The following is a 12,874-nucleotide window of genomic DNA, read 5'->3' on the forward strand; positions in this document are numbered from 1 at the left end:
CTTAGTAAGTGTAGCATCCCATGCTTTCCCTGATGTATAGCCCCATGATAGATTCCCAGTAGATTCTGCCTGATACACTTGGGGGCTACCACCTGTTCTGTCCCTTCCAATTTCCACACTCCAGTCACACCTTCCTTTGCCCCACATACCTTCTCTTCCATACCTCTCTTCCTTTGATGTATCTTTGTGCAGCTGCACCATATTTACTTCCTCTGGTCCAACGGCGCAAGCTGCCACCGAGGCCAGAGAAGGGGGCATATTTTCAGTAGCCTCTTTAGCCACTGTGCCAGCCCATTTGTTTCCTTTCTGTATCCAATCGTCTCCCCTCTGATGCGCTTTTACCTTAACTACTGCCACCTCCAGTGGGAGCCCTGCGGCCTCCATCACTAATGCTTCATGTTTAATGTGGGCCCCCCCCTGAGGATGTTACAAACCCCCTGCGTGCCCATGAGGCCCATATAGTCATGGACTATACCAAACGCATACCAACTATTAGTGTAAATATTCACTCGTTTCCCTTAGCAAGCCGGTAACGCTCCAATGAGGGCTACCAGTTCCGTTACCTGGGCGGAATCCACTCCTTCCAATGTCCCTTGTCAGACCACCCAACATCCTTCCTCATGACTAACCACCCCGTATAAATTTCCTGGAACCATCGACAAACATTATTTCACATTACCCTTCAAGTAGGCTATCTTCTAACCCACAGCATTCCTCATTCTTTAATGTTACCTCACACTGATGTCCCTCACCTTCCATTAATATGGTGCCTGCAGAGTTTAATCCACCATCCTTGACAATCTGTACGGACTTATCCTTTGGGATAAGCACTGCTTCCCATGCGGCCTTTCGGCTATCCAACACTGCTCTTAACCTTTATTAAGTATAAATCGTCCACATGGATAACCTAACGTGGGAAAGTGTGGTTATCCATTTTGGCAGGAAAAATAAAAAAGCAAATTATTATTTAATTGGAGAGAAACTACAAAATGCTGCAGTACCGAGGGACCTGGGGATCCTTGTGCATGAAACACAAAAAGTTAGTATGCAGTTGGAATGTTGGCCTTTATTGCAAGAGGGATGGAGTATAAAAGCGGGGAAGTCCTGCTACAACTGTGAGTCCACACCTAGAGTACTGCATATAGTTTTGGTCTCCATATTTAAGGAGGGATATACTTGCATTGGAGGCAGTTCAGAGAAGGCTCACTAGGTTGATTCCAGAGATGAGGGGGTTGACTTATGAGGATAGGTTGAGCAGGTTGGGCCTATACACATTGGAGTTCAGAAGAATGAGAGATGATCTTATTGAAACATATAAGATAATGAGGGGGCTCGACAAGGTGGATGCTGAGGATATTTCCACTCATAGGGGAAACTAAAACTAGGGGACATAGTTTTAGAATAAGGGGCTGCCCATTTAAAACTGAGATGAGGAGAAATTTCTTCTCTGAGGGTTGTAAATCTGTGGAATTCTCTGCCCCAGAGAGCTGTGGAGGCTGGATCATTGAATATATTTAAGGCAGAGATAGACAGATTTTTGAATGATAAAGGAGTAAAGGATTATGGGGAGCGGGCAGGGAATTGGAGCTGAGTCCATGATCAGATCAGCCATGATCTTATTGAATGGCAGTGCAGGCTCGAGGGGCCAAATGGCCTACTCCTGCCCCTATTATGTTATTATGTTCTTATGTACTGAAACACTGTACTCCCGTACGGGGTCAAGTTCACGCTGGCCAAGGCTTGGGTCATTGCTTGGTAGAATATAGCGGGACTATTGTGGAATCCCTGAGGCAGCCGAGTCCAAGTATACCGCTGGTCTGCCAAACTTGCTTTGCGACTTTGGAGCCAAGGGCAGGCTCCAAATCTATTGGAGACATCTAATACTGTAAAAATGTTATGTTCTGGGCTTAAACCATTGAAACTTGTGGCCGGGCTTGCTACAATTGGGTGTAGTCTTGGGATGAATTTATTTAGTGCTGTATAATTTATTGCCTGCACGCTGATTTTGCCTCTGGTTTAATAGAACATTGTTTATGTGGGTTTCCCCCTCGATCACGACGGGTGTAATATTAACCCTCCACCAATCCTGGTTTGTGTCGAGCCCATACCTCCGGAAATTGGGAACACACAAGCCCAAAGATGCCCTCAGCCATCCAGTCCCAGATCATAGGAGTAGTGGAAGCCACCCAGGCGGTATGTTGGGCTATGGCTCTCGGTCCGTGACTGTGCTTTCTGGTTCCTTGGCCAGTCCACCACACGACCTCCCCCTGCCCTGGGTCAGTTATAGCTCCCGCTTCTCTCAATATGTCAATCCCCGATATTGTTCCCTCATTGTTCAGACACACCCAAAAATGGACCAGTATTAGAATTCCTCCCAACTCCAACAATTGTGACTCACTCCTTCTTGCCTTAACTGTGGTAGGAGGCAAATTAGCTATGTACATTGTCTTATTCGTAATTGGTAAAGGTTGGTCGGTTATCGATTACAGCTGCTCCTATATCCACCAACATCTCGCACTGCCGGCCACCTATCAAAACTGTGGTGTATATCTGGGAGTCGCTTGAGCCACCTGAGGGGGCCGAGGCGACCTATTTATCGACCTTAGAGGCCAGTTTCATTATCTCCAGGATCTGATCTGGGGTGAGGGTGGTTATTGGGGGTACAGATGACGCCGTCCCTATCTGATGGCAGTGAGCCTGTCCTTGGCTCTCCCCGCCCTTTGCGTAACATTGTTGTTTCATGTGTCCCACTTTCCCAAAATTATCACATTCCACTTTCTCTGCTCTGTTTTACCTCTTCCATGCGGACATTCCCGTGCCATGTGGCCCGGCTTTCTGCAATTAAAACAATCACCTTTTCCTCCTCCTGTAGCGACCGCTATAGCGACTGCTCTCCTGAAAGGCTTTTTCTCTTTCTATCTGCTTCGCTGGCCCAACCCACCACCGCAGCATACGTATTCCCGACCGGAATTCCAATTTCTTGATGTGCAGAGCTCAATCGCAACGAAAGCAGGAAAGGGGTACTGAGGGAATGATCAGCCATGATCATATTGAATGGTGGTGCAGGCTCGAAGTGCCAAATGGCCTACTCCTGCACCTATTTTCTATGTTTCTATGTTAACATTTTAAAAATACCATGTCGTCCCTCCCAGGATTTGGCAACCCCGAAAATTCCTCATACGCCTTAAACTTCCTTTCTGCATATTCTGTGATGGTCTCATCATTCTTCTGCATAACACCCATGATGCTCCCCCAATTACTCTGGCCCACCCCTAAACGTGCCTGTAATTCTTCCTTAAAAACTTGATAGTTTTGTTAGTTTGGTCCTGTGCTTCTGTCCAAGTTCCATCCCGAACATTCAGGATACAAGTCTCCCATACACTCCTAGGGCACTTTGCCTTCCTTAGGACATGTATGTCCTTTGGATGCATTTGGTGTATGTCTATCAGTTCCTCCAAAATCCGCCAAAACTCAGGGTTGCCATGGGCCACCCTAAGAACCGGGAGATCTGCTAAAATTAATTGCTTTTCCCCTGGTGTAAAAGGTTTATGAATGGTTGTTATAAGCATCCGTGGGTTTTGCTCATTTGGGTCTTGGACCTGACTCCACCAGGTTTCATTTGGAGCAGCCTTAACCCTTTTTTGTGAGCAATTCATCTAATGATGGATACAGACCCTCACTATTTGCCTCATAAACTGGTGGTTCATCATCATGGTGTTTCCATTTTGCTGACTGTCACTCTAAATCATTCCAATCAACCTCATCTCTATCATTCTTTCCACTTTGCACTGACCTTGTCTTCATTACAGCGACGCACTTGGTGCCTACCTTCTTTGCCCTTTTTAACTGTTCCACTAACTCCTCTTTATCCTTCTCCCATGTAGCTAACTGTTCCACTATCTCTTTTTCCTTCTCCCGTGTGGCTCTGATAATCACTTGGGAGCACAGGTATTTAAGGAGGCCTTATAGATTGAAGAGGCACTCTGGATACTTGCAATAAAAGACTAAAGTTATACTTTACTTTGAGCTCACAGTGTTCAGTCTGACTCTTTCTCCATACATAACAGGAAGCTTGGCCATTTGTAAGCTAAGAATGTTAAAACTGCAAGTTTCAGCAGTTTAAAACAAAGGATAAATTGAACTTGTGACTTAAGAAATGGTGGCTGAAGAACCACAGAAAGTGAGATGTAAAGGCCTTGAAACTGAAACATTTGAGATAACAGAAAGCATCTTTCAAAGCCTATGTGCTAGACTCTGTTCTAGTTATGGAAGAGACATGGACGTAGACATTAACCTCACATGGGCAGAGCCAACAGTTCAGCAGCTGTCAGTCACAGACATATATGGATGTTTCTTATCTTTGTAAATTGTCAAGCTTATGCTTCCGCCCAATCATGTATAAAATCTGATATAATTGTTCGATCGGAGAGAGTCTTTGCTAAAGTTCTCTCCCCTGCATGCTTGTAATAAGGTTTATCACATCATAGCCTACACGACTCCGGTTGATTTCTTTCCACAACAACTTGGCGTAGTCGGCAGGATCCGCTCGTAGTACCAAAAACAGGGCACCAATCCGGGTCCAGACAAATAGGGTGAGTACATTAATTTACACCACCCAGTAGTTAGGTCTGTGGGCACAGAGTGGTCCCTCGGATTTTCGGGGATCTTGAACTAAACTGAGTCCTGGTGACCGTCATTTGAGAAATAAGGAGCAACGTTGTGATGCCGACAGTCGGGCGGGACAGGGGGAGGGAGCTCAAAGGGTGTCTCTCTGGGGATAGGAGATCATCATGATTTAAAAGTTTTAAAGCTTTTGGGTGGAAATTCTAAAAGCCTGTCTTTTAAAGAAAAGCTGTATGTTGTAGTAGCTCCGCCAACCTTTTCTTGTGGAAGTTATGGGAAGTTTTACAGAAATGTGGATAAATTGAGTTTTAAAATGTACATTGTGTTCCTAGAATTGAATTACATTGAGTTAGAAATGCAGGTGTGGATTTATTTTCATTTTGACTTATGGAGCTATGAAATGCACAAAGGACAGTTTGTTTTACAAAAGATAAACATCAGCCTTGAAGTTACAGTTAAGATATCTGAAACCTTGTCACGGCTTGTAACTTGAAGTGCAGGTTTAAACCAGGTTTACAAACCCCAGAAATATCCAGATAGCAATATGATAATGGCCAGGTCTGCTTTGGTGGTGTGGGCTGAGGGAAAGTCGGGTCCTCAGGGACTCCAGGGGATGCGCCCTCTGGTGGCTGTACTGAGTAAATACAAGTTAACATATATAACAACACAACCCCTTCCCCCGCCCGCCGCCAAAGTCAAGAGTGTAACTATTTACAATGTGAGTTGATCTGGGGCCCTTATTGCCCTGGTTGATTGTCTCGGTGTGAAAGCTGGCATTGTTGAATCATTTGTTGGGCCCTTGCTGGGCTGCTGTGCAGCTGGCCTTGCTGGGCTGTCTGGTGTTTTGGGCCCTGCAGGTCTGCTGTGGATGATGGGTTCTGCTTCGTGGTCAACCATGGTGCCGGTTGCCACTGGTGTGTATGTTGGGGGATCAAAAAAGGTAGGGTCCAAGGTGGGTTGCTCAGGGTAGTCCGTGAATCTGAGTTTGATTTGGTCCAAGTATTTCCAGTGAATGAGTCCATTTGAATGTTTGACCCGAAACACCCTGCTCCCTTCTTTGGCCATGACAGTGCCGTGAAGCCACTTGGGACCTTGTCCATAATTCAATACAAATACAGGATCATTGACTTCAATCTCGCGTGACACATTTGCGCTATCATGGTATGCACTTTGTTGAAGCTGCCTGATCTCTACCTGTTCATGTAGATCAGGGTGAACTAACGAGAGCCTTGTCTTAAGTGCTCTTTTCATGAGCAGTTCAGCAGGTGGGATCCCAGTGAGTGAGTGGGGTCTCACGCAGTAGCTAAGCAGGACTCAGGATAGGCGAGTCTGCAGTGAGCCTTCAGTTACCCTCTTCAAGCTTTGCTTGATGGTTTGCACTGCTCTCTCTGCCTGAACATTGGACACTGGTTTAAACAGGACAAATGTGACATGTTTGAGCCCGTTACGGGTCATGAATTCTTTGAATTCAGCACTGGTAAAACATGGCCCGTTGTCACTCACCAGGACATCGGGTAAGCCGTGAGTGGCAAACATGGCCTGCAGGCTTTCAGTAGTGGCAGCGGACGTGCTAGCCGACATTATCTCACATTCAATCCACTTGGAATACACGTCTACAACTACAAGGAACATTTTACCCAAGAATGGGCCTGCATAGTTGATGTGTACCCTAGACAATGGTTTGGAGGGCCAAGACCATAAACTTAATGGCACCTCCCTGGGTACATTGCTTAACTGCGAGCATGTATTACATCTGTGAACACAAGACTCTTAAGTCCGCATCGATACCGGGCCACCACACTTGGGATATGGCTATCGCTTTCATCATTACGATGCCTGGGTGGGTACTGTGGAGGTCATTGATGAAGGTGTCTCTGCCCTTCCTGGGGACCACTACTCGATTGTCCCACAGAAGCCAGTCTGCTTGTATAGGCATTTCATCTTTGCACCGCTGGAATGGTTTTATCTCTTCCTGCATTTCCACTGGGACACTGCACCAGCTCCCATTAAGCACACAGCTTTTGACTAGAGATAATAAGGGGTCCTGGCTTGTCCAGGTTTTGATCTGCCGGGCAGTGACGGGTGATTGCTCACTCTCATACTTCCATAACCATGGCTAGATCTGCGGTCTGCGCCATATCCACCCCCGTGGTGGGCAATGGCAGCCTACTGAGAGCATCGGCGCAGTTTTCTGTGCCTGACCTGTGGCGGATGGCATAATTGTATGCGGACAATGTGAACGCCCATCTCTGGATGCAGGCTGATGTGTTGGTATTTATCCCCTTACTCTCGGAAAACAGGGATACAAGTCGCTTTATGGTCAGTTTCCAATTCGAATTTTAGTCCAAACAGGTATTGATGCATTTTCTTTACCCCATAGACACACGCTAATGCTTCTTTCTGAATCATGCTGCAGGTTCTCTCAGCCTTAGACAGATTCCTGGATGCATAAGCAACCAGTTGCAGTTTCCCGAAATCATTAGCTTGTTGCAATACGCACCCGCTGCCATATGACAACGCATCACATGCTAGTACCAAACGCTTACATGTTTGAGCATTTCAATTTTCTCGCTTTTACAAAGGCATTTTCTTGGCTTTTGCCCCAAAACCATTCATCCTCTTTCCGTAGTAAGACATGCAGTGGTTCTAACAGTGTGCTGAGACCCAGTAAGAAGTCACCAAAATAGTTCAGGAGTCCCAGAAATGACCGCAGCTCTGTCACGTTCTGTGGCCTCGGTGCATTCTCAATTGCCTCCGTTTTCACATTGGTGGGCCTGATGCCGTCCGCCACAATCCTCCTTCCCAAGAACTCCACTTCAGGTGCCAGGAAAACGCACTTCGAGCATTTTAACCTGAACCCCACGTGGTTGAGTCGATTAAGAACCTCCTCCAGGTTCTGCAGTTGCTCGACTGTGTTCCAACCTGTGACCAAAATGTCGTCCTGGAAGACCATGGGACCGACTTCAGTAAGCTTTCCATGTTTCTCTGGAATATCGCTGCCGCTGATCGGATTCCAAACAGGCATCTGTTATAAACAAAAAGATCTTTGTGCGTGTTGATGCAGGTGAGGGCCTTCGATGATTCCTCCAGTTCCTGCATCATATAGGCTGAAGTCAGATCCAGCTTCGTGAATGTCTTTCCTCCTGCCAGCGTTGCAAAGAGGTCGTCGGACTTTGGTAGTGGGTATTGGTCCTGCAGGGAGAAACGATTGCTAGTTATTTTGTAATCGCCACAGATTCTGATGGTGCCGTCTCCCTTGAGGACTGGGATGACAGGACTGGCCCACTCATTGAACTCGATCGGTGAAATGATGCCCTCTCTTTGCAGCTGGTCGAGCTCGATCTCTACCCTTTCTCTCATCGTGTATGGTACTGCTCTGGCCTTGTGATGGATGAACGGGTTTAGACCGGTTAGATGCAGGAAGAATGTTCCCAATGTTGGGGAAGTCCAGAACCAGGGGTCACAGTCTAAGGATAAGGGGTAAGCCATTTAGGACCGAGATGAGGAGAAACTTCTTCACCCAAAGAGTGGTGAACCTGTGGAATTCTCTACCACAGAAAGTTGTTGAGACCAATTCACTAAATATATTCAAAAGGGAGTTAGATGAAGTCCTTACTACTAGGGGGATCAAGGGGTATGGCGAGAAAGCAGGAAGGGGGTACTGAAGTTGCATGCTCAGCCATGAACTCATTGAATGGCGGTGCAGGCTAGAAGGGCCAAATGGCCTACTCCTGCACCTATTTTTCTATGTTTCTATGTTTCTTTCTATGGGTCGCGCCCCCAGAATTAGGTGGATCTGCACTTCTGCTCCTGAGAATTTCCTGATGCCTGGTTCGAACAGCGAAGGAAATTTGTATAAGACCTGGGCACACAAAGTATCGTCAGCAGGTGATAGCGCTCGGACGTTGTCCCAGTTCCAGCGTATCTTTTCCAGCCAGCTCCTGTCGAGCAACGTGGGACCATCGCCCGGTACCACGCAGAGTGGTAGCTTGTGCACCATTCCATTATAAGAGACCTTTACGATAGCACTGCCGATTACAGGAATCAATTCTTTTGTGTAAGTTCTTAGTTTCGTACGAACTGGAGTTAAGACTGGCCTTGAGGCCTTGTTGCACCACAATCTTTCAAGAGTCTTTTTGCCCATGATGGACTGGCTCACCCCTGTGTCCAGCTCCATTGACACCGGGAGTCCATTTAGTTCAATATTCAGCATAATTGGGGACAATTCATGGTGAATGTGTGCACCCCATGTACCTCTGCCTCCTCGGTCTGAGGCTCTGGTTCGTCTTGATCCTCCGTGGATCTGTCCTCCTCTGCAACATGATGGTTTGCAGGTTTAACAGGATTTGCAGCTCGGCTGCACACTCGTTGAAGGTGTCCCATTGTTCCACAGCCCTTGCAAACATACCCTTTGAATTGGCATGAATGGAAACGATGATCAACCCGCAGCGCCAACAAGGTGTTAATGGCCTTACATTCATCACCCTTGATGGTGGACTCTGAGACATCTGCGGACGTGCAGCTGCAGGCATGTGTGACCTGCCCTGTACGTTACGATTCGAAAACAACATCACTTTGTTCACAGTACTTGTAGCAGCACTTGTGTGCTGAGATATTTGCTTCGTATTGTCACTGGTGGCAATGAACGCCTGGGCTATCGCTATGGTCTTACTCAAGATTGGGGTCTCTACAGTCAACAGTTTGCGAAGTATGGTTTCGTGGCAAATGCCAAGTACGAAAAAGTCTCTGAGCACGTGCTCCACATGTCCTTCAAATCCGTAATATCCTGCAAGGCGTCTTAGCTCAGCGACATAACTCGCCACTTTCTGGCCTTCAGACCTTTTGTAGGTGTAGAACCGGTACCTTGCCATCAGAACGCTTTCCTTCAGGTTCAAATGCTCTCTGACCAGTATGCACAAATCGTCATACGATTTCTCCGTGGGTTTCACTGCACTGAGCAGATTCTTCATGAGGGCATACGTTGGTGCCCCACAGATGGTGAGGAGGATCGCCCTTTGTTTGGCAGCGCTCTGTTCCTCAGCTAGCTCGTTGGCCACGAAGTATTGGTCGAGTCGCTACACAAAAGTTTCCCAATCATCTCCCTCTGAGAATTTCTCCAGGATGCCCACTGTTCTCTGCATCTTTGGGTTCGCTATCTGTATCTCATCGCCAGTTGTGTATGGAGAAAGAGTCAGACTGAACACTGTGAGCTCAAAGTAAAGTGTGACCTTAGTCTTTTATTGCAGGTCTCCAGAGTGCCTCTTCAACCTGTGAGGCCTCCTTAAATACCTGTGCTCCCAAAGGATTATGGAATCCCTTGGAACTCTAGGGGATGAGCCCTCTGGTGGCTGTACAGTGGAAATACAAGTTTACATAATATAACACTTCCCGTTATGCCTTGCAATTACAATGGTTTTTTACTAACATAGCTACAGCATCCATTAAAAGGTCATTCTGACTTACATGTGATGGAATAATCACAGGTTTTCCTCACATCAGCACATTAAGCAATGCTACTATCCTATTAGCCCCTTAAGCCAGCTCCAGACCCTCCAGGCCACCACATCACATGTGCAGCACATTGATTTGAAATTAATGAAAAACTACTGCCAAAGTGATTATTTATTTTAAATACTTTGTTGTTCAGTTGGAATGGCTCCCTTTCCCCCGATGGACCAGAAAATCCCCCTCTCCCAGGGATGGACACTCGGGAAGCACCTTAAATACACAGATGCTCATCCCTGTCATGTCTAAGACCCTGCTGTGGGATTTGGAACTGGGTCAATGTCAGACTAGACAGGCAGTCAAACTTCCCAGCCACACTTCCAGTGGTGCAATGGCCTGCCAGAAGTTTCATGGATTCAATTTTGGGCCACAAGATACAAATGGATGAGAGTGACCATTTGCCCTATCCTAGCTTGTTCATACAGAAAACCCCTACCTTTCATTATCACAGCATTCAACTGTTTCTTAAATTATTTGTTTTTTGCTTCATCTGCCTTATCTGGAAGTCCCTTCCATATGTTGCTTATCCCAGAAAATGTACAAAACATCTTGTTGCAACTTGTTTTTCGGATTTATATTATATTTGGGATTTTTGATCTGACATCTCTTTTTCACTAAATTCATGCACAAGCTCTGCCTGTAATATAATTTTATAGCATATATTTTTTTAAATATTTAAATCTATTGTACCAAGAAACCAAAGATAACTAGACTGAAGTGTTCAGAAGCTCAAACAATTAGTAAGTCTCAACAATTGTTTGAGTCCAGTGGAGATCCAGCCCTCAGATTTACACCCTCAGTAGTGTGAGTTCCATCAGTTCATGGATGGGTAGCTGAATGGGGCATCACGTGGGAGCTCAGATTGTTTGAAAGGTGTTTCTTGATTAAATGGATCAAAAATAGAGATGCTAAATTCCATTCCTGATATTGTCCTGTCCTTTCAATTGAAAGCGATGACACCTCAATTAATAACCTGCAAATAGAGAAAGAAGAAACTAAAAGAATATCTGAAAATAAATGAAACTGGACCTGGCTCAGTTGATTGTTAACATGTTACACTGTACCTGTAAGTGTTTGCATTTATTTTTAAAAATCACATCGTTTTAAGTGACATGAAATGACGCAAGAGACTGAATAAAGGAATAATATTAAACAAATGCTGTCAAATTCTGGAATGAGAGCATCTGTACTGTTGAGATGTTGGAGAGCTGCCCCATACTTTCTTGCTGATAAGAATGGTGCAGAGAGAATTTAACTTGGTTTTCTGGTCATATTATGCACCACTGATTATTGGCTGCAGGCAAGTGAGTCCGTTCATAACAGTGATTGAAAATATACCAACAGTTCAAAGTTTTAGCCTCCAGCCTTTCTGGTTTGTAAGATTAAATGTGTGTGGCTGGACCAAAGACCTAGCAAGGGCTCAAAAATGATTTACCATTGCTTTGTCCTAACATGCATTCTGCTATTTTTTCTGCCAGGAAAAATATGTTTTGGCTAAATTCCTGATTAAATAGAAATGTAACTTGATAGGATTACTTTAAATAGAAGTGCCTGGTTTAAGATGACATGGCAGCATAACTGCACACGTATAATATACATCACTGTATGCTCATAACACGCAACTGAGTTTGAACTGTAGATACTGAAGTGTTTTTAATCCTCAGAGCACTGAAAGACCTTTCAGCTCTTACAAAACATAATTTCTAATGGGTACAGTGGCATAGGATGCCCACATCCCCAGGATGAATATAGTTTACATTTGAAAGTTTTTTTCAGTTATATGTTAAATATTACAATACTGAATTAGTGAACAGGAAAGAATTGTAAGATTTTTTTATTTCATCGTACTCTTGGAATAAATTTCTAAAATCCTACTCTTTTTATAGTAGTCATTTGGAGGCAGAAATACTTTTTCAAGAGAGTTAGACATTAGTTAGGTGCTCATTCATTCTGCAGACTTGTATAAGAACTCAAGCCAGAATTTTAACACCAGGCGGTAGTTGTGTGGGCAGGAACTAAGGAGGATGGGAAACCGTCATGCCCTCTGTAGTGAGGCCAGGGCAATGTTAAACCCCAGGCATTATTTGCGTAGGTCCCATCAGGAATCTGCAGGACATTCTGGGGGGAGAGGGTGAACAGCCAGTGGTCGTGGTCCATATCGGTACCAATGACATGGGTAGAAAGAGGGATGATGTCCTGCAGGCAGAGTTTAGGGAGTTAGGAGACAGACTCAAAGGTAGTAATCTCCAGATTACTCCTGGTGCCACGTGCTAGTGAGTACAGAAATAGGAGGATAGTGCAGATGAATGCATGACTGGAAAGTTGGTGCAGAAGGGAAAGCATTAGATTCCTGTGGCATTGGAACCAGTTCCATGGAGGTGGGACCTGTACAAGCTGGACGAGCTGCACCTCAACAGAGCTGGGACCAATATCCTCATGGGGAAGGTGGGAGTGGGGGTGGGGGTTCCAATGCTGTTGGGGAGGGTTTTAACTAGCTTCACAGGGGGATGGGAATCTGAGAATAGAGTCAGTAGTGAGGGAAGAAAAATGAATTGGAAAACAAAAACGTAGAAGGACAGAGGAAACAAGGGCTAGATAGTAGTCAACAAAGAAGTTTGCCTTTACTAAATGGTATATACTTCAGTGCAAGGGGTATAGCAAATAAGGCAGATGAGCTGAGGGCACAGGTAGACAGCTGGGAGAACGATATTATAGCTATTACAGAGACATGGCTAAAAGAGGGGCA

The sequence above is a fragment of the Pristiophorus japonicus genome, chromosome 5 (genome assembly GCF_044704955.1).
Source record: "Pristiophorus japonicus isolate sPriJap1 chromosome 5, sPriJap1.hap1, whole genome shotgun sequence".
In the NCBI taxonomy this organism is placed as follows: Eukaryota; Metazoa; Chordata; class Chondrichthyes; family Pristiophoridae; genus Pristiophorus; species Pristiophorus japonicus.